The following is a 20,057-nucleotide window of genomic DNA, read 5'->3' as shown; positions in this document are numbered from 1 at the left end:
AAAGTTTAGTTTTAAAAATCTCTGAGAAAAGATAAAAAATATTTACTTATTTTTTAAGCTTACTTAATCTGTCCTTCGATTAATTAACCTTCTCCAAACATTTTAACCAAACCTTTCAGCACAATGGCCTTTTCCTTCCTACTTCTCTTTATGATTAGCATTCCTTTTATGCTATAGTGAGAGTCTTCTCTTCTAGTTATCAACACAAACGCTAAGTTTTATTTACAAGAGATGGTACTGACCTCCTCCTCCAAAAATAACTATTTTTTTAGTAATTAAAAAAAATTGGCACCTGAGCTAACATCTGTTGCCAATTTTCTGTCTTTTTTTTCTTCTTCTTCTCCCCTCAAACCCCCAAGTACATAGTTGTATATTCTAGTTATGAGTGCCTCTGGTTATGCTGTGTGGGACGCCATCTCAGCATGGCCTGATGAGTGGTGCCATGTCCACACCAAGGCTCCAAACCAGTGAAAGCCCTGGGCCGCTAAAGCGGAGTGTGCGAACTTAACTGCTTGGCCATGGGGCAGCCCCTCATCAGAATTATTAATGACTGTGTTAATTCCTTTTGATCTCTCTGGAGTGAGCTACAGGAAACCTACTTAGAGGTTATTGAATAAAATAACTTGAGGATTTACGTGACCTTTTCATATTGCAGGCCTCAGCACTCTGGTGGTTTCTCAAAGCTACATCTCTGTAACCACTCTTTTCTACTGGAACTGTTGAAGTGATAAATCATTCTATCTCCAAGACCTATAATTTCTAAACAGTCCTCTCCACCAAAAGAAATATATTGGTATTCAGCCAGAATTCCAACTTGACTTGGTTTCTGGTCTTCTGCATTGTGTCTTGTGAGGCTGTTTTTTAAAGCATCTGGGGATTAGTCCTGGGAAATAGAACTAGCATAAAAGAAAAGAAAAGATTTCGTTAACCCTGTGACTCTTGTGGCTAATGAAAGCAATCACTGGTGCAGCTCAAGGTTAAAAAGAAGAAGAGGGGAAAGGGTAACTTCTCACCAAATCGCCTGATCTCAGCAAATTATTTCATTAACAAATAATTCAAATTACTGTTTCTGCAGTGGCTCACTGATTCAGCAGAGCCAATTTGGCCCCCCAGGAATTTCAGATCAAATGAGCATGCTGTGGGCTACATAGACCCTCAGTGTTCACACTGGCTTTTCTTTCCAGGGCCATTCCCCACATTCCAGGTAAAACAAATGCTACTTTGTCGTTTGTGACCCTCATATCAATCTACTTGAATCGCTCCCATTCTGATAGCAGTTTTGAAACCAACCACTTAACACCCTCAAAAAGAAGAAAAAAAAGACAAAGAAAGAAACATCTGAGAAGTTGAAGAGTCTGAAAGAAGTCCAAGAGCACCAGGAGGCCAGCCGTCCTGGAGACGTGGGAGACAACAACTTGGCTTCCTTGCCCTCTGGTCTTGAAATACAGGGACACAGACTTCAGTAATGGACAAGGCATTTGCAGAATTCAGAGGCCAGGAATACAGGGATCCCCTCTCCTGTGTTGTACTTCTTGACAAGTAGAATGTGTGACAAATTAAAGGTGGTATTGAAATAGTGCTCAGTTTTCCATTGCAAAAAGTATTGAACAGCTGTCACTCCTGCAACTGAATCCATAAGTCTCCCAAGCCTTACAAATAATTATAGCATGCCTAAATTACTTTCCCTCCTTGGTCTTGGGAATCAAGCTGGATTTCTGTGCTTCCAAAGCTATTGGTATCTTCTTCTGTGACACTTCTCCTATCTTGCAGATCTCTTGCTTCATAGAATTGATGGCTTTTGTCTTAGCTGTGGTGACACCTGTTGTCACTGTGTTGTTAGTGGGCTCCTCCTACACGGACATCATCAAAACCATTCTAAAATTCCCTTCTGTTCAACAATGAGCAAGAGCCTTTTCCACCTATTCCTCACACGTGGTTGCTGTCTCTATTACTTATGGGAGCTGTATCTTTCTGTATACGAGACTGTTACCGCACAAGGGCATGATCTGCTCACCACGAGACGAAAGCCAGTCGTCAAGAGGCAAGATGGTGGCAGAGAAAGGGCATTTTATTACAGCTTGCTAGCAAGAGGGAAGATGGCCAACTAATGTCCAAAAGAACCATCTTCAGGGGGGCACAGAATCTTGAAGCAGTTATATAGACCAGTGGGTTATAGGGGAGGGAGTTAGGAATGTTGACCCTCTGGTGTTACAGACTGGGAGTTGCCAATGAGATCTTTCAGTTCTCATTGATGATGGCTATCAGCGTAGACTCTCTGTTTGGGGGGTCATCACATTCCTAAGGAACTAAAAAGAACACAGTTATCGTCTTATCATAGCTGGTAGGTGTATGCACTAGCAGGGGTCATAAAATCTACAGAACAGGTGCAAATCCAGCTGGGTTAGTTAGTCAGAGGTCATTTAAAGAAAAGGTTCCTTTTCTACAATGGCTTCCCTTATGTCAACCTTGTGTTGAGCCAGTATCAAAACCATCAGCAAAGGAAAAGGTAACTTTAACTAAAGGTGTGGCTCTACTCAACAGGTGGGTTGCTTCTTTACTAAACCCCTTCATTTACACCCTAAGGAATCAGCAGGTGCAAGAAACTCTCAAGGATATGTGGAAATTGCTTGTAAAAGAACTGAAAACTGTGCATTTTAAAAAGACTGCCTTCTCTGGCTGAGCACCTGTTTTTGGGTCCACCCATGCTATTGCATGCATCCTTAGTTTATTCTTTTTTTCTAACGTGATTTAGTAAATCTCAATTTAGCATATTTGAGTTAGCAAATTTAGAACCTCTGGTGTCCTTTCGCCATAGTCAGTTTACCCTCCCCTATTCCCACACCTTGGTATTCTTAATTCTCCATGAGATCTCTTCACAAAACTGAATCGTTTACTTTGACCAGTGTGAAAAGTCAGTACATACTATATTCCAAAATGTCAACTCTTGAAAGTCTCTATCCTCCCATTATGTCCTTTTGAAATAAACTGTCTGACAAAGGGAAGTTAGTTGGAAGGGATTATTCCCCATGCCTTGGTGACTCTACTCATCAATTCCCATCCTCCAAGGCAGTTGAAATTACAGGAATTGTCTTTAGAGAAAAATAAGGAGGATACGCATGGAGGAACACCAACCACTTTGTTGCTCTTTCTAGTGTCTCATCTCAACTCCAAATTAACTCCATCTACTATTTTTCCTTGATGCAGCAGTTTGCAAGACTCAGCCTGCTCTTCTCTTTGGTGCTAGCAGCTCATTTGAGCTAGTGGAGTTTTCACCCAAAAGGACTTGCTTTTGAGTAGTACACTGTCTTACTTCCTGTCTTTGCTAACCATGAATCAGCGTATTTGGTTTAAAGTTACGCTGCCAAATATATATGAGATCAGAAAATACTGCAATCATGGGAAATTACAAATTGAAGATTCTTGAAGAATGGATTCTATATCACTCAGGGTTCAGTAGAAAGTAGAATTTCTGTATGTATTCTGAAAACAAAGGGGATACTGGAAGAATTGCAGTTTTTAAAAATAATGGGAGAGATGGGGGAGCAAAAGTTTGAACAACAGATAGAATGTTGAGAAAACTAATACCACAGATCTCAAGATGAAGCCCTGTACAGAATTGTTGAAGAAAGCTTAGTGGGAAATTGCAATAACCCAGTAACTTCTGAGAAAGCATGTACCAATAGTCTAAGCAGTAAAGTGGTTAGTTCTCACTGAGAATCCACTATGGGTTTTGCCTCTGCTCGCCAGTATGACTATGAGCATCTCTGGAGATGGATAATAGCCTCTGCTTCTCTTCCAACTTCCAAATTTTGCACAAAGTCTTCTCATTGACAAACTATAAATTAGAAGCATACAGGGAAGGGGACTCTGGGAGATGGCATCCACTTTCTCCTCTGCAATTAGAGAATGACTAAGAAAGTCATGTGTGATGTTGAGTTGGCAACAGACAATTCAGTGCAGACACTTAAAGCCAAAGATGCGGTCTCAGAAGTCGCAAAGCATTGCTTCTATCACTGGCTCTGCCCAAAGACTGAGGTCAGTAGTGGAGACAAGTGAGGAGAGATGGGATTCATTTTGCACCTTCTCGTTCAATTTGCCATCGTTAAATAGGACACTGTTTGAAGTGTCTGACATTATGACTGCTTAAATCCCTGTAATACATTCAGAGTACGTCAGACATCTTTGGCTCCCTGGTTGAAAAGTGTGTTCTACAGGGCACACTAGATGGTTTCCTGATGGAGAAAAGAACGAGGGAAAACTGTGGTAAAAGTAGGGAAACAAATTATATTACTACTAAAGGAATTTAATTTTCCCAGGAGACTTGCAAATTTAGATATTAAGCTCTAGAATTGTGTCCCAGGGAGAATGAGACCTCTGCTACAAGGTCTTCTAGGATAAATTCTTTACACTCAACAAATTCTAGACCCTAGGAAGAAAACTATGTTTGTTCATTTGTTCATTAATTAATTCATTCATGCAATTTTCTATCATTTTTTTTTAAACCTGTGCAGATTGCACGAAGTGGGTTTGTTTTTTTAAAATGAATGTCAGGGTGATTTTTCAAAACTAGGATTTAGGGTTAAAAAATTAGAACAAATGTATATCTCAGAGTCATTTTGCCAAAATATTGAACATATATGTACACTAATTTTTGACTTTGATATTTATTTTCCTACTTACAAATAATTTGAAGTTCATAATATCCTGTATCTCTTAGTTATACTGAAGGTATGTGTAATGACTCATTTCATATACTCTCCTTGCTTATCTTTGTTATTTAAAAAATAAGTAAAAGAGGAATATTTACGCAGCTAGCATTACTCTTATGCATCCTGGAAGTTTGATAGGAACGTCATAAATAATAATATACCTTTCATAGAGAATAGACCTGATTACCTCTTTTTTACAAATGTGTAAATTGATGTTCAGAAAAGTTGAGTAACTTGCCTGAGGTCTTCAGCTATAATAGCCAATATAATAGCTTGATTCGGAAAAAACAAAACAAAATAAACAAATGAAAAATTGTGTTTGCTCTATTCTATACATATTTGAAACTCTGTAAGGACCTGAAAATTTTGCATAGCCTTTATTAAGGACTTGCACAATTTTATTGGCTTTTTTCACTCACACTATCTCATTTGGGCATGTTTATATTATGATAGTCTCATCAAGGAAGGTATTAACTCCTAATATTATAATTGGCATGTAAAGTACAACATTAATCAAAACAAGAAACTCTTCAGTTGCCATTCTTGGTGAGCAAGAAGGGAGCAGGAAAAAAAGTACTATGTCTTAGCTGTATTATGGTACCAAAGATTCTTTTTGGAAGGCAGATTAAAAACAATGGAGTTAACGAATGTATTTAGTACAATGTGGTAGATTACTAGTTTAAAAAAATGGCATGGTGGGGCTAGCCTGGTGGCACAGTGGTTGATTAAGTGCACACATTCCGTTTCAGAGGCCTGGGGTTTGCTGGTTCAGATCCTGGGTGCAGATATGGCACCGCTTGGTACTCCATGCTGTGGTAGGTGTCCCACGTATAAAGTAGAGGAAGATGGGCACCGATGTTAGCTCAGGGCCAGTCTTCTTCAGCAAAAAGAGGAGGATTGGCAGCAGTTAGCTCAGGGTTAATCTTCCTCAAAAAAAAAAAAAAGTCATGGAGTATTGGGTAGAGATCTGCGTCAGGAATTAAGATATTTGGTTGCTAAACTCTACCTGAAAAATAATGTTAAGGGAAACAAACATCACACTTAATGTTGTTGTTTGCATGTTGTTACTTTTTTCTGCCTCATTGGACGCTGTCCCCCAAGTGTCCTTTTCCGATTTCAATACTAGTGTGTATCGTGTTTTGTATTCCTTAGTGTTTTGTGTACATTCCTGGTCTGGCAATTTCGATTCACTGAATTAGACCCCTTGAGCCAGAGGCAGAGAGAAGAGATAAAAAATTAACTGGCTTGTACTACGTAAAACTCTATGTAGAAGCTATACCAGAGAGTTTTAAAGCACCTTCTGATATTTTTTTCTCTTTACTATCTTTTCTCCTTTCTCACTCTCTGTAGTTAGAGAAATACATTCCCTCTGGAAAAAATGGAAAATTTCAGACGAAAACATTGACAGTAGAACGCAAATTTGTTCAATGAGAGCAAATGTTTTCAGAAAGGTGGTTTCCCTGGCTTACAACAATGGCAATTGCTAATATTTTTTATATCCCAGCCATTCTGAATGTCAGCGAGCCTGTATGAAAATCACAGGTAAGTCAGTCATACAGGAGGCAATGGCGGTCTCCCGAACCTTATCATTGATTCATTACTTATCAGCTTAACTTTTAATCAAATTGACTAGGATATATTGGAGTTATATATTGTAACTGGATAAATTAAAAAATGTAAAAAGTGGTTAGTGTATATTTTTATTATAGCAATTTATTCATTCTCTGTTAAATAAAGGCAAGAAATTACTATCCCTTGTCTGTGTGTTTCTAATTTAATACAGGCTATGTAGTACTTTGTTTAAGACTTTAATTGCAGGTGGTTTTTGATTGTGTTTGATGTTTGGTAACTGTACAGATATGTAAGGTGGGCAACCTCTCTGAGCCTTGTTCTGTATTTGGGAATAAAGATAGAAGTTTCGTAGGTGTGTTATAAGAGCTAAATGAGATGAAATACAAAAGTCCTTAGTATTTCTCTGGAACAAATAATGCTTTTGCTAAATCACAATTACTATGAATATCCTTCCTAGCAGTTAATTCCAACTAAAAGAAAAATAAAGATAATAAAACAGCTATTCTAAAAGAATATTAAGTGCAATGTGTTTTATAGAGTACTTTCGTTTGCATTATTTCAATTACTTCTCAAAAACACCCTTGAAATTTCAACTCCATTTTAAACAAAGAAAACTGAAACTTAAAGAAATTAAGTAACGTATCCAAAGTCACAAATCCATCAAGTGGCCCATTTGTATTTTAATCCATGTTTCTCTAACTGCAGAGCCCATATACTTTCTCTGATAATAGTTTATTCCAGAATGTCATAAGAAATTAATAGTGTTTTGATACTATACTATAAAATACTATAAAAGATACTATAAAAATAATAATCTTTATTTGTCTTGCCTTGTTTAAATTATAGGTGACTAGATAATGAATGGAAGATGTGAGGTTATGAGTTGATATTCACCACTAACCTCTACAGATAAGAGTGTCACTATGTCTGAAATTATTATTAAATGTGATGATGATCTCTCTTTTCCTTTGATTTGATTTGATTTGATTAACACTGGTATGAATGCTGAGAATTGAACCTGCCCATCATTACTGAAATGAAGAAATAGAAACTATTCAGATTTCTCTAGGGAAACAGTCGACTAAAATAATTGTGAGAAAAGAGTAAAAAGCATCTAATAAAACAATCCTTCCAACCACTGGATCTCCTGAGGGGAGGAGTCTTTGCTTCATTCAGGCCAAGAGAAGTTATTAAAGGAACCTGTGTCATAGCCTAAAGCCCAGAATGATTGAGCAGTGTGCAAAATAAATGTAATTAGGAAGCGGAACTAGATTTTACCCACGGCATTGAATTAAGCAATTTTCCTTTTCTCTAATGTATTAGCCTAAACCCTGAACAACTCTTTAAACTCAAAGTAGAAACTAGAAACAAAGTGATATGAACAATAAAGCACATTGCTTTGGAGATATGGTTTGTGAAATTTTTCTAATGGTCTCTAATGAGGTTTAACTTAAGAAGAAAGAATTTAGTAAACATAAAAATAGTTGACGCAAGTAGACTTTCAAAGTTATTGCATTGATGAAGGATATTTCCACCCAATGTAACCACACGAGAAGTAAGATGAAACCAGTCTAAGGCTCTTATCTTCAGTCTCCTGGAGAAACATCCTTTGGTCTTCAAACTTAATGTATCCTTTAATATAGAGTCCTTTTCTCACCTTAGGTCTCAAAGATATCAATAGCTAGTTTATCTAAAGAGTTATTGTTAACGTTAACTTGATGATAGGGATTTTGGAAGGGCAAGATATATAGGTGTTTTCAGAATGGCGCCTTGAAGATGCTTTGTGACTAGCTTATTTAACAAATATGAAATATCATTGTTGATTTTCATTTTTAATATCTCAAAGAGTCTGTCTCAGTGATTCTTAGAAGGTAAGTAAGAATTGATTTTGATGAAATGGGTGGAAGGAAATATAAAGCTTAATAACCTAAACCAAGTTCTTCCTGGGGGAAATATGGACCCGCATTCAGAAATAAAAAGCTGAAAAGATGAGCTAAATGCTTGGAGATATCCTTCACACTCTACCTGAGTACATCCTTGTGATGGCTAAAAGCTCTAGGAATCATATGCACCTTGTTAACCATTGGTGTATTTCTCTCAAAAGCCTGACGAATGAATGAATGAATGCAAATAGTTCTTATCAGGCTTATTTGAAGTTGGTAAGTGATTACAATCCATTGAATTTTAATCAAGTTTTTACATAAAAAGTATAGTATATCACCTCCAATTCTGTGGTATTGGATTATCTCTTGCTAGGGTTTCTTTAAGCTTATTTTTTCTGGCCCTAGAAGACTGGCTATATATATATTCGTTTTCACTGATGCTCACATGAACCCTGACAGATATTAATACCTCTCTTCACAGCTGTTCATATACTCCTTCACAGGCTTAATCAGTAGCCAAAAGATGTAAGTCAATGTATATTATTCAGAAAAGTGTTAAAATTAACTGGAAACTTAAGAGGAAAAACATATGCAAAAAAGTTGAAATAAGGTTAAAAATATAGTGCAATGCTACATTATTCACTATGGAATTGTAATGATATAATATTTTTAAAAAAGGTACCTGGATCTCGAATGCCAGTAAGTTATTGCAAAAATTTCAATCTTGAGATTGAAATCAAATCTTGCACATTTGATGAAAATGCTTTTAGTGATTTCAAGATATTAGGAAACACTAACGCTTTCAACAAAAAGCAAACCCTGCTGAAGGCAGAGTGATGTTAATGAGCAGGAGGAAAACTAATTAAAAGGAGGAGTTTTAAAGAAATTTAAGGAAAGTAATTTTGAAACAATATTTTATGAAGTTTTCTTTTAAATTTTATATAAAAAGTTTGGCTTGTTTTACATGTCCTTTATCATAAATTTACTTATACAGGAAGTTTAGATCAAGTAGATAAATACATCTTGAAAAGTAGGTAAAGTAGGAAAATACATCTCATAGATACAACCGACACAATATTCAGCCTAAAATTTGTCATAAAATAAAGAATTGTACCTGATGGCAGTAGGTGATTCAATGACAAACTCAACATTAATTAATTAATTAGATGAGCATCTGTTTTAATCTACTATGACTATACTAGGCACTGGATTGTGTTGCAATAGCCTTGAAGCTAAGACTCTGTCCTAACTTTCAGAAATGCACAGAGCAGTGGAGGAGTTGGCAGGAGATTTTAGCACAGGATGTGTGGTGGGCTGGGAAGAACGAGTACAAGATTCTTATGGAACTCGTGCAATAAGTCTTAAACGTAGTATTGTGGGAACAAGGAAAGAGGTGATTTTGAGTGTTATTGAAATCTGCTACTCACAATGCCAGTTATTTACATATATCTTCTTTAATGCAAGCTTCACAATCATTCTCATAAAGAGTACTATTACTAATGAGGGGCAGAGAAATGAAGTGGCCATTGGTAGCAAAATTGGTAGCAATGCTGCAAATAAATAACATGCCTCAAATGTGGTGATCAAATCCTAGCTGAAGATGAGAGAAGTGGATTGGGTGTGTGGGTGGGATGGGGGTGGTGATGGAGTGAAGAAGGCAGATACACCATGGCGGGAGAGGTCACCACATACACAAAGTGGAAGAACAAGGCTAAGATTCAGTTGCCTAGAATGCCTGACAGGTACTGTACGACCAAGTGATTCTACCTCATTTTCTTTGGTTGTTATTGTTCTATGTGATTCTCTTGGTGATAAATTTACTAATTACTACTTATCTTAGACACAGCTTTTACACAGGACACCATCTTAATCCCAAAGTTTTCAGCTCAGCGGTTAGGGAACATTTTCTCCATTGAACAAAGCCTTATAAGGCTTTTATTAAGTGCTAAGCGAATTTCTAAATGCTTCACATACATTAATTCATTTAATGCTCACAGTATCCTTATGAGAAGGCTTGTATACAGAGGAATAAACTGTGTATCTATAGATGAAGCACAGAGGGACTAAGTGATTTTCAGACCTGGTAAGTGGCTTGGATTCAAACCTAGATACCCTCACTCTTCCTTATGGAAATATCCATGGTAATACCATTTAAATTTGATGTTTTAAAAAAATTAAAACTATTTTAAAAACACATACGAATAAAGAAATTAAACAACCTCAGCTTTCTTGGAGAGTACTTATGTAACTCTAACTGAGGGAAATTCTTCAATGTAATAATAATAATAGCAATTTTAAATAGGGAACTAAGTTGTATAGGAAGAAAAGTCATAAAAATGACACATAGGCTGAAGTGTCATAAAATATTGCCATGTATTCAGATATAATCAACCTCAATTTTAAGCCCTCCTACCTTAAATTATTTTCCACCTCTTTCTCCCCTCTCTCTCTACATCTGAAGTTGCTCGTGGCAATGACTTTAGTGTTTCTGAGTTCCAATGAGGTAGTAGTAGGAGTTGGAAAAACTGAGTGTTAGCAAAAGCTGATAGATGGCTGAAGACAAAACAGTCACTTAAAAAAAAAGTTCGTTTCTCATTTTTGAGGATTCTTGATGTAATTAAACTTTTAACTTACATAGAAAGGGATTGGAGCCATAGCACAAAGATGGTTCTCAATGGGAAGGAACCTTGTGGTCACATCCTTGAGAGTTCATAGGTAATATGTGGAGTCAGAAAAGTCTGGGAAGAAATCCCTGCGCAATTACTGCAAGCTTTGTGATACTGACTTTTTTTTAAGTCAGCCTCAACCAAAGAGTTTTCATCCGTAAAAGAGTGGAAATTAACGGATCGCTGTTATCAATTTGCTTTAAATTTCCCCTGAGGTGAAATGACATACTATTTCAGCCACATTATGGCTCCACACTTGGATATTTGTTAAGCGACTCTTCTAGTTTGCTTTTTGTGCTTCCTCCCATAGATCTGCAGGAGGAAAACAAATAATATCTGAGAATGAGAAACCGGACAGAAGTAACAGAGTTCCTCCTCCTGGGACTGTCAGATGACCCACAGCTTCAGGTGCTGATCTTTGTCTTTCTGCTCATCTCCTACATGCTCAGCATCACTGGGAACCTGACCATCATCACCCTCACGCTGCTGGATTCCCATCTCCAGACCCCCATGTATTTCTTCCTCAGAAATTTCTCCTTATTAGAAGTTTCACTTACAACTGTCAGAATACCCAAGTTCCTGGGCACCACTATTTCAGGAGATAAAACCATTTCTTTTAATGTTTGTATTGCTCATTTTTTCTCATTCTCTTGGGAGTCACTGAATTTTACCTTCTGGCTGCTATGTCCTATGACCGTTATATTGCCATCTGCAAGCCTCTGCATTACATGGCCATCATGAATCAGAGAGTCTGCACTCTCCTTGACTTTGCTTCTTGGCTGGCTTCGTTCTTAATCGTATTCCCATCACTCATGCTATTCATACAGCTCGATTACTGTAAGTCCAATGTTGTAGACCATTTTACCTGTGATTATTTCCCCTAACTACACCTTTCTTGTTCAAACTCAAAATTCCTAGATATAATGGGGTTTTCCTATGTTGTGTTTACTCTAATGTTCACCTTGGCATTAATGATTTTCTCCTACATATATATCATCAGAACAGTTTTGAGAATTCCTTCTACTAGTCAGAGGACAAAGGCATTTTCCACGTGTTCTTCCCACATGGTTGTCATCTCCATCTGTTATGGCAGCTGCATTTTCATGTACATTAATCCATCAGCAAAAGACAGAGTGTCTTTGAGCAAGGGAGTTGCTGTGCTAAACACCTCAGTGGCCCCCATGCTGAACCCCTTTATTTACAGCCTACGGAATCACCAAGTCAGGTGAGCCTTCGTGGACATGGCGAGGAAGAATGTATTGGTCACAGCAAATATAAACATGCAGTGTCATGAATGAGACTCACAGTGAGTGGAAATTTAAAACACTGACGTGAATTTTGAGTGGCCTCTTCAAATCAATATAGCCTTCCTGTCATCCTTGTTTATCTCTTTCTTTTTTCTCACTGTTTACAAGCATATTTGTTTAATATATTTATTTCATTAAAACATTTTCCTTGTGTCTCTGTGACTCCTGCTTCTTTGAACAATACGTTTTTAAATTACAGCCCTTTCAATAATTATTTTGAAAGTGAAATCATGTTTGAGTTTTGTTCTGGAAAAAAAAGATGAGTCCAAGAAATCTTGGAATGGCTTTACCAATATTGATAAGACATTTCACTTGTTATACACAGAAAACATAATTTTATGTTATTCATTTATTTTTGATAGAAATTCCCTTCTCTCTGTTGCTGACGTTTTAGGAAATATATGAAAAGTTGCTATCTAATTTAAAGAAATGTAAATGCATCCATTTGAAAAGCAAAGAATGTTTTTATTACTCATTTTAATTGGGTATGTCCATCGAATTTATCTATTGGTAAGGAGGCGTAAACCATTATCGGGATAAACTATTTTAGGGATAGGTACTAAGTGCATCTCTATATTTTTGAATCCCAAGGTATCTCTCTCTATAGAATGATTGATAGGAACGCATATACATACAGATGCACCTCCATATATGCATACATACATACGCAGATGTTAAAAACTAGTGAGAATGTATGTTAGATAGCTAAGATAAATTCATTTTCTATAATTGAGTAGAAAATACACTATTTTCTGTCTATCGGTAGCTAAAAAAATAATACACAGGTCTCTTTCTCAAGTTTTGGACTAGCTTGAAAATAGCAATTATTTATACCTAAACAGTTATTTATGGTTAAGTTTTGTAGAAAATAAAAGCTTTACAACAAAGTAAAAGTTTTCCAATGTTTATAAAATTATGAGTTTATCTGTGAAAAGTTCTTTTCTTTCTGTTCTACTTAGTGCAATAATGATTGTCTAAAATATTTAGGCAAGATATGTGTTGTATGTGTGTGTGTGTTTTCCCGTGAAGTCAAAAGCTGAAACAAGGGTTTATGATAGTAAATAATATTCTAAATTTTATCAACTGCACTTTTTAGTAATAGAAAACAAAATTTAATTTTAACTGGTAGTGCAAAATTCTTAATGATCGTCATGCAATATATCCTACTGGGATAAGATAATAATCCTACTTAGCATAAGATTTACTGAGAAAAAAGTGATAGAAAATGGAAATGAATTCAAAGTGTTAGATGGAAGATAGGAATGGTTTCTTAATTTCACCCTTTCCAAGCAGATTCAGCAATTGAATGCTAAAGAAGAAAAATGGTTGAAAACCTGAGATTTCCATATTCTCTGAGCATATATTTCCTTACCTATAAGCCAGGCATAACATCTTAAACAAGATAATGTAGGGATGGGATGAAATCTGTAATGAACATAACATAATGAGCTTTCAAGTAATAATTATGATTATCATTATTTTTATATATACTGGTATAGTTGTGAATATGTTCAAAGAGAATTTTTATATTCCTTCAGAACTTCACTCAAACTGACAGATACAGTCATAAATATAAAAATTAAGTGGCAGATTATTAGTGTTTGAAAGGATGTATAAATAAACTCCATAACAGATGAGGAGGAAAATTGCTACTCAGTTGGGGATATTTATGGAAAGCTGACAGAGAGGATTGGACATTCACACAACACTGAGGAATGTATTATACATTAGCAGAGTTGGCGTTGCTAAGAATTCCAAAATGGGGGGAATTTTTAAAAGCCAGAGAAGGGAGAGTATCTTTGGAATATTGATATTGATGTATAATGCAGTATTATTAGGAAACAGGTTATATACGGGTGATAAACCAGGAACAAATTATGAAATTCTTAAAAACTACTCTAAAGTATTCGTATGGTCTATGATAATTGATTTAGAGTTATTTTAGATTCTTCGGGAGATTTTTCTGATATAAGTCTTAAGGGTGAAAGCAAATTAGTTATAGGACTGCCAGCTCATTTTACTGTTTCCCCATCAAGGGGACTTTCTCTAACTTCCTGAGAAATAGAGCACGCCCTTACCTCACCCTTCTAACCCAGGCCAAGTGGGAAATCCTCAGAGGCTGATACTGACGCATTTTGAAAATTGTTGAGGGCAATTAATAAAACAAACCATGGACTATTTATTTTACAAGTGGCCTTGCAAAATATAGCCAGGCTCTCTAACATACACAGTGTAACCTATGGAGTCATACAAACAGGTTGGAAACTCTGATAGTGATTCTTCTGGACAATCATTTCTACCAAGGCCAACTCTAACACTACCCCTTTCTGACACAGTTTCACTAATTTCTGTCACCCAAGTCCTTGGTACTTCTTTCAGTAATATCCTTATTTGGCGTTTCAAATATCTGTGGTCTCATTCCCAGTTTTTAAATCTTCTCTTATTATGTAACTGATTCTGCTCTCTCTCTTGATTGTGACTTTGCCTTTGTTTCTCTGGACTCATGCCAGCCATATTGACACTCCTGAAGTTCAGCCTTAATCCATTTTTATCTATTACTCTCTCACCATCTATTCCTTCTCCTGCTTTAACTTAGAATCTATTGTCAGCTACACATCTTTTAACACATTCTAGAAATTCTATTTTTCTATGCCTTTACACCTAAGATTTCCCATTCTTACTCATCTTTCAAGATCCAATTTGAAAGCTTCTATAGTTCCAGAGTTATTTATACTCAAGTAGCATGCTGCCTTAGATTTGGTTCAAGATATTTTAGCAAAGAAAAAAAAAAAACAGGTGAAGTAAGTTGGGTAAAGTGCTGATAATTGATGAATACGGATGGTAAGTATTTAAGAATTTATTGTATTATTCATTCTAGTTAAAGTTTAAAAATATTTGTTAAAAAAAGTTGGTTTAAAAGGTCCTGTTACAAATATTACACTTAATTAGAAATGTTACAAGCATATTCTATGAAAGGAGGTGACTGATAAGGATGCCCACTCCCACCGCTTTGCTTCAACATTATGCTGGAGGGGTCATCCAGAATGCAGTAAATACAGAAAAATACATGCAACTTAAAAGAAATGGAAAAGACGAACCACAGCCGTCACTAATTGCAAATGACAAGGTTAGCTACATAGGTTTCCAGTATTTGCAGTGTTTTTTAATCTAGAATAAACTATTGTCAGATGTCTGCTTGACGTAACAGCCAGAGCTGCTTAACACTGGGGACCTCTCAAAATTTTTCTGAGGATATGTCTTCTCAGACTTATGTTTAGAGATTCTTAATTAGAAAATTTTGTTCTTTTTTTAGATGGAGCTCATAACCTCTTGTTTCTCCTGTTTCTGTCTGCTGTAACTCAGGTCCTTGAACCAAGAGCATGCCATTCAGCTCTTTATTGTTCTCACCAGAGCCCAGGCATCTAGAGTATGTCAGGTCCCACAAAAGCTTCAAGATGGACTAGACAGACACCAGTCCTTGGGCAGCCCCTGAAAAGCCCAAACACTGTACTCCTGCTCCATTCTTCTCTTCTCCCATGAAGGAGAGGCCACTGAGCTGTATTGGCCTCTGTTTGCTTTAAATGGATCCTCTAGAGCATAAAATTTTCAAAAACTCTTTATAGTGTCATAAAACATCCTTTCTTTGAATTAAATCCTTCTAAATTAGTTGAATCTTACTTTATGGCCTAGATTATGGTCAGAGTTTTTAAGTATTTCAAAACATTTCTAAAAAGGTTCTGTAAAACATTAAAACATTTGAAAATTATGTGTAGTGGTAGTTGAGTGCAGTGTTCTATTTAAGTCGACTGGATTGAGTCCATTATTCACATAATTTAAATCTTCTACACTTTTACTATTTGTATCATTGCTGAGTTATTTAAATCTCCCAGAACAGCTGTGGAGTTGTTTCTTTCTCTTTGTAGTTATGTCAATTTTTTATTTTTTAAAATAGTAATATTGTATTTTTATTCAGACACAAATTTAGAATTGTTATATCTTCTTGGTGAATTTAACTTTTTTTAATCATGAAAAACTACTAATTCTTTCCTATTGGAAGTACACTTTATTCCATAATGTCTACATTGACTAATATTGATATAGCTATATCAGCATTAAAAAAATATATTGTTTACAGGGCATATATTTTATCTATCAATCATTCACTTTTGAGTGGATGCTAGTCTGTTATGCAGAATATCTGTAAGACTAAGTACATATTTTTATTCCTTGATCAAAGCACCTAGTTATTAGGTACTCTCAATGAGGCCATACATATGGACAGAGGAAGAGAATTTTTTGAAATTTGTTTTGAAGAATTCTAAAACATTTGTTCCTATGCCTTACTTGTGCCTCTGGACCTATTTGAGTCTGCTTTCCTAAGCACTGTCGTCTTTTTTTTTTTTTTTTTTTGAGGAAGATTAAGCCTGAGCTAACTACTACCAATCTTCCTCTTTTTGCTGAGAAAGACTGGCCCTGAGCTAACATCCATGCCCATCTTCCTCTACTTTACACATGGGACACCTACCATAGCATGGCCTGCAAAGCGGGGTGCCATGTCCGCTCTGGGATCCAAACTGGTGAACCCCAGGCTGCCGAGAAGTGGAACCTGCGAACTTAACTGCTGCACCACCGGGCTGGCCCACCAGCACTATTTTCTTTTGATGATGGATTTCTGTCATGAATGACCAGCATTATAGCTCGGAGGGTCCTACAACACTCAGTTCATTATGGAAAGCTCAAGTCTAATGGTCAATTGAAATCCTGTGGTTTGTTTTTTAGTCTCTACTTGGACCCAGTAGCAAGCCAGAAAGTGTTGCTCAAAAGGAGAATTTAAATGTGCAATAGGCTGCTCCATAATCACAGTTTGTTACGAATTTCCACTTGTGGTGAAGCAGAAGTGCCATATAGCATCCCTATTTGTCACTGACACTTCAAATAGCATTAGAACTTCTTGGTCATTTGGCCCAAGTGGAAGAGGACTTATACTAAAACCAATACGAAATTTCTTATGGAAAAACAAATATTCAATAACAATTAGGAAATTTTGACCAAAAAAGAGCAATATGAGAGGACTAACCATACTGATATTAAAATACAACATAAAGCTTCTATAATTAAAACGTACTCAGGCATGAAAGGAGAGATCGATGGAGTAAAAAATGTAAGTAATACATTTCTGAGTTTACCTATTTTTATAGTTTTAACTTTTGAGTTATTCTCACCACTTCACATATCTGAAAGATAAAATTAAATGAGGAAGAATGGGAAAAAACCCTAAAATTGTATACTCACAAGTGAACGTAATTCTAAAACAAATCAATAACCATGTAGGGATGAGAACAAAGAACTGAAATAAGTAATTTTTCAAGATAACATTTTGACAACTGGCCAAAAACTGCAAAAAAATTTGGACTTTATAGTAGGCTTGTTGTTATAATATTAGGAGTAAATAATTCAGAAACTATTTTGTGTGTGTTGTAGAACTGAGTAATTGTTGTTGGAGCCAGGTTTCTCACTGTGGGGGAAGATATCCAAATGTGGTACAAGAGAAGAAGTGGAAAAATTCTGTGTTATCACACTGGAATAAGAAATGTCAATGTGAATTTACCTTTGTATACAATGTTAAAATGTATTTCCTTTCTCTGTTACATGAAAATTCCAAGGAATAATGATAACCCAATAGCAAGGAGCCCATAAAGCGTACAGATTTTGGAATCTAAGTACCATTTTTTGCTAAAAGTAATCTCTGAGAGCTGGAGAAATGGTTGATTCCAGGACTCAACATTGAAAGAACAAGATGGACTGGAGTGTCTTGTTCCAAAAAAGAAAGGCGCAAAAAAATGTAGCAACATGTCAAATGATATAGGATTCACTTAGAAAGAGCTCCCACTGACAATATTAGGACAATTGAAGCGCCGAAATGAAGAATGATAAAAATTGATAAAACATATTAAATAGAAGGGCACTAAGAAATAAATTAACAAAAAATTGATAAATCAATAGGATTAGAGAAGATAATGCTTTTCTTTTTTTATTGCAGTAACATTTGTCTATAACATTATATAAATTTCAGGTGTACATTGTCATATATTTCAATTTCTGTGTAGATTACATCATGTTCACCACCCAAAGACTAATTACAATCCACCACCACACACATATGCCTAATCATCCCTTTTGCCTTTCTCCCTCCTCCCTACCCCTCTGGTAACCACCAATCCAGTTGGTGTTTCTATGAGTTTGTTTGTCATTGTTTTTATCTTCTACTTATGAGTGAGATCATATGGTATTTGACTTTCTTCCTCTGACTTATTTCACTTAACAGAGTACACTCAAGGTCCATCCTTGTTGTCACAAATGGCCAGATTTCATCATTTCTTATGGCTGAGTAGTATTCCATTGTGTATATATACCTTCAGAAGAGCTCCTAAATACAAGAGAGAGGATATAGCACACTGGTAGAGCACAGAATGAGAAAAGAAGCATTCGTAAAGGTAAGAATAACAGTTTCTCTGTTTTTGTGAGGATATAAGTTTTTTAACAGTTTTGAGTGAATACCAAGGAGTGTGATTGCTGGTTTGTACAGTAAGAGTAAGTTTCTTTTTGGGAGAAATCACCAAACTGCCTTCCCACGTTGCATTCCCATCGGTAATCAAAGAGAGTTTCTGTTGCTCCACATTCTTGCCAGCATTTGATGTTGTCAGTGTTCCCGATTTTGGCCATTCTCATAGGTGTGCAGCACTCTCTCGTTGTTGTTTTAGTTTGCATTTCCCGAATGACTTATGATGCAGGACATTTTTGCATATGATTATTTGCCATCTGTATATCTTCTTTGAGGAAGTGTCTGTTAGGATCTTTTGCCCTTTTGTTAATCAGCTTGTTTGTTTTCTTATTGCCAAGTTTTAAGAGTTCTTTGCATATTTTGGATACCAGTCTTCCTTCAGATGTTTCTTTTGCAAATATTTCTCCCAGACGGTGCCTTTTCTTCTACTTCTCTTGTCATTGTCTTTCATACAGAAGAAGTTTTAATTTTAAAGAAGTTCAGTTTATCAATTATTTCTTCCAGGAATCATGCCTTTGTTGTTGTATCTGAAAAGTCATTGCCATACCTAAGTTCATCTAGGTTTTCTTCTGTGTTATCTTCGAGGAGTTTTATAGTTTTGCATTTCACATTTAGGTATGTGATTCATTTTGAGTTAATTTTTGTGAAGAATATAAGATCTGTGTTTAGATTCATTTCTTTTTTGCATGTGGATGTCCCATTGTTCCAACATCATTTGTTGGAAAGACTATCTTTGCTCCATTGTATTGCCTTTCCTCCTTTGTCAAAGGTCAATTGACTATATTTATGGAGATCTATTTCTGGACTCTATTCTGTTCCATTGACCTATTTGTCAAGGTAGTAACACACTATCTTGATTACTGTAGGTTGATAGTAAGTCTTGAATCTGAGGAGTGTCAGTCCTCCAACTTTGTTCTTCTTCAATATTGTGTTGGTTATTCTGAGTCTTTTGTGTCTCCATACAAACTTCAGAATCAGTTTGTCAATATCCACAAAATAACTTGATGGGATTTTGATTGGGATTGCATTGAATCTATAGATTGTATTGGGAAGAACAGATAACTCGACAATACTGAGTCTTCCTATCCATGAACAGGGAATATCTCTCCATTTATTTAGTTCTTTGAATTTTTCCTCAGATTTTGTAGTTTTTCTCCCAGAGGTTTCATACACATTTTGTTAGGTATACGTTTTTTTGGATGCTAATGTAAATGGTCTTGTGTTTTTAATTTCAAATTCCACTTGTTCATTGCTGGTACATAGGAAAGTGATTGACTTTTGTATATTAAGCCTGTATCCTGCAACTTTGCTGTAAATGCTTATTCATTCCAGGAGTCGTTTTGTTGCTTATTTGGATT

At 36.0% G+C, this 20,057-nt stretch overlaps 1 pseudogene; it reads left to right on the top strand.

Annotated features, from left to right (window-relative positions):
* The first annotated feature begins 11,172 nt into the window (after positions 1-11,172).
* On the top strand, positions 11,173-12,128 carry LOC106822817 (olfactory receptor 6C1-like; annotated as a pseudogene).
* Positions 12,129-20,057: the final 7,929 nt, after the last annotated feature.

Source organism: Equus asinus, chromosome 22, assembly GCF_041296235.1.
Source record: "Equus asinus isolate D_3611 breed Donkey chromosome 22, EquAss-T2T_v2, whole genome shotgun sequence".
Lineage (NCBI taxonomy): Eukaryota > Metazoa > Chordata > Mammalia > Perissodactyla > Equidae > Equus > Equus asinus.
The sequence above is the reverse complement of the archived record's forward strand: the minus strand, read 5'-3'. Positions and strand labels throughout refer to the sequence as shown.